The sequence below is a fragment of the Amia ocellicauda genome, chromosome 4, assembly GCF_036373705.1.
Source record: "Amia ocellicauda isolate fAmiCal2 chromosome 4, fAmiCal2.hap1, whole genome shotgun sequence".
In the NCBI taxonomy this organism is placed as follows: Eukaryota; Metazoa; Chordata; class Actinopteri; order Amiiformes; family Amiidae; genus Amia; species Amia ocellicauda.
In genome coordinates, this window is record NC_089853.1 from 20,162,054 (window position 1) to 20,164,987 (window position 2,934).

The 2,934-nt window shown below is 45.8% G+C and overlaps 1 non-coding gene across 1 annotated transcript; it reads left to right on the plus strand.

The window, feature by feature from the left end:
• The first annotated feature begins 286 nt into the window (after positions 1–286).
• LOC136748957 (small nucleolar RNA U3) lies at positions 287–487 on the plus strand. Its single transcript, XR_010816677.1, has one exon. It is a non-coding gene; the product is annotated as a small nucleolar RNA U3 (small nucleolar RNA).
• Positions 488–2,934: the final 2,447 nt, after the last annotated feature.

The following is a 2,934-nucleotide window of genomic DNA, read 5'->3' on the forward strand; positions in this document are numbered from 1 at the left end:
TCATATATACCGTGGGATTTTGTAGTGTTTGGAGTAATTCCCTTTAGAATATATTCAGTGTGTATGCAAATGATTTACCGCGTTGCCTTGTGGGATTTCACAAAAAGATAAGTACGTGTAAACCTTCTACTGGTGAGATCGACGTTTTGTACAGACTTTGAATGACTTGACTTGTCTGTCTTTGTAAAGTCAGTTTAGGGAAGAAAAGCGCGGCTGCTAAAACGTCACACCGTCAGCGGCGCAGACAGAGCGGCTCAGCGGGCGCTGTGGCCGCGGGGCGGCTGGTAAGACTATACTTTCAGGGATCATTTCTATAGTGCGTGACTTGAGAAATGCGTTTCTAAAGTGTTTGGTCTCTCTGACCCCGAGGAGGAGCCGTAGCGCCCCCTTCTGAGCGCGAAGCGGGCCGAGCTGCACTGCGGCTGCGCGGCCATTGATGACCGTTCCTCCCTCTGGGGCTGGAGGAAGGGGGCGCTTTCTGAGTGGTCAGACTCTTTACTCTCGTCAATAACAGAGCGGCTGTGTTTGCTCTGCGCTGCCTCAGGAAGGGACACCAGTCCGGCCGCTTAGGAAGCCTGAGCCGCTGCGCATCACTGGCACCTGTTTTGGTGCGAGTGGAAGTGACAGCAGGACACCCCCAACAAGGGAATGCTTTTGCAGGTGGTGGCCGCACACAATTGCTCTCTCCTTATCCTTCCTGACTGGTCAGACTCTTTATTCTCGTCAAAATCAGACTCAGATTCTTATGTCTAGTTATATAGTACTTCCGAAACAATCATTAACAAGTGTCTCAGTTTTGAATAGATTTACAGATTTCTTTTTAGAGCACTTTACTCGCATTACTATATCTATATATGTATCTGTTGTTTCTTTTCATGTTGGAAGTTTGTACACGAATATTCCACATGAAGGTGGTTTGGAGGCGCTATCATATTATTTTGAACCCCAAAAGATTACATTCCTATGCATTTTCTATTAAAAATAACGGAATTTGTCTTGAAGTCCAACTATTTCTTGTTCAATAACAAGTATTATTTATAATCTCAGGGTACAGCCATGGGTTCGTCATTTGCCCCAAAATATGCAAATGTATATTTGGGTTATTGGGGAAAACAATATATTAATGATCGTTCCTCCAATCCACTATTACGAATTGTTTATTTAAGGAAAAGCTATATTGGTGATATAATTTTACTGTGGACTGGTTCTGCAGATGATTTGATGGTGTTAAGCAATTATATACAATACTCATCACACTTTGAAATTTACTATGGAATATAGTCAAAATGAATTGCATTTTTTAGATTTGAATATTTCCATAAATACTGATGGACATTTAATATGTCAATTTTTCGGAAACCCACTGCCCGAAATAGATCTTACATGCTCATCTGAAATATATGATTAAAAACATACCCTATGGTCAATTCACATGCCTTCAAAGAATATGTGGCAATGAGTCTGATTATGAATGTAAAGCTAAAGATCTCCAGAATCGGTTTCAGTTAAGGGGTTACAAAAGTGACAAACGAAGAGAAATTTAAAAATAGGTATATCAGAACATAAAGCTGCTATTCGCAATAACAATATGGACTATGCTATAGCCAGACATTATAAAAAAAAAAGAATCATGGGTCAGCCTCTAGTTTGACATTTGTGGCAATTGAAAAAATAGCAGAATAACATTAAGCGTTTGCTAAACAGAGAAGCGTTTTGGATTTTCACTGTAAAAGCAATGGAACCATATGGGTTAAATGAAACCCTGGATCTTAGTTCTTTTTTGTGAATGGATAAGTTTTGGGAAAAATGTATTGTTCAGATTTGATTCTTTCATGTGGAATATGGTGAGTGATCATGTTTATATGAAAATGAATTGTCATTATTGTTGGGATGTAATTGATATTAACGTTTTTATTATCTTTCCAATAGTAGGATCAATATATCAAAACTATGCAGTAATAGTGAGAGAAACCTTTGTCCAGCAGGGGGCATCGAGCTGTATTTGACAGTCTTCTTCTTTTCCTTGCAGGGAGCTGATCCATCAGGCCAGACCAGACGAGACGGGGAGGTGCCGGTTGACAGAGCTGCAGAGTCCTGGGTCCTTGGAGCGGTCCGGAGGCCGAGGCGAGTGGAGATTGGGACGGACCGGGAGCGACAGGGGACCTAGCCAGAGGAGTCGGCGGATGGGTCCCATCCAGAAACCCGGCCGACCATCTACCCGGAGCCCGGCCTGACCAGGACTGCTCCCTGCTGACGTCACCAGCCAGGATCCAGGAGAGGCCTCGGATTCCAGGGACCGACCAGGCCGATCGGTAACGTCCCTGAGGGAGGCCTCCTGCAGCCAGGGCCCGGACTTCTCCCCGGGAGAGGGGTCAGGTATGCCCTCCCGGCAGTAGTGGGAGAGCCGCAGGTCCTCAGGAGACGAGAGTCGGCGCCAGTGTCCTTTCCCAGAAAGACATCAGGGATGTAATGGCAAGGTCACTGGTGCTGGGGGAGGAGGCCTGCGGCGGCAGACAGCCGGGAAGGGAGAGACCACCCCCTCCCCTACCATTAGTTAAAAGAACAACTAGCGGGGTCTACACAGTTTTCTCCCCAGTTATACATAAAGCCTCTGCCCTGCCATCTGTTCGTCGGGCCTCGGCCTCAAAGGAACCAGGGAGAACCTCCAGCACCACGGGCCCTGAGCCCAGTGGAGTTTCGCCAGCCTTACCGGGTGGCGGGAGCCGAGCCCCCCAAATAGTCTTCCTAGAGGATCAAGCGATGAGGCAAATGATTGAAATGATGGGTGCTAGCGCTAAGCTAGGTGAGGGAGAAGAGAGGAGTGGGGAAGAGAAAGGTTTCTTTACATGATTGTTACGGAGCGGGTAATTGCCCTCACAGCCATTATGGCATTAACTATTATTTCAATAAATGTGAGGAGCATTGCTGAGGTGA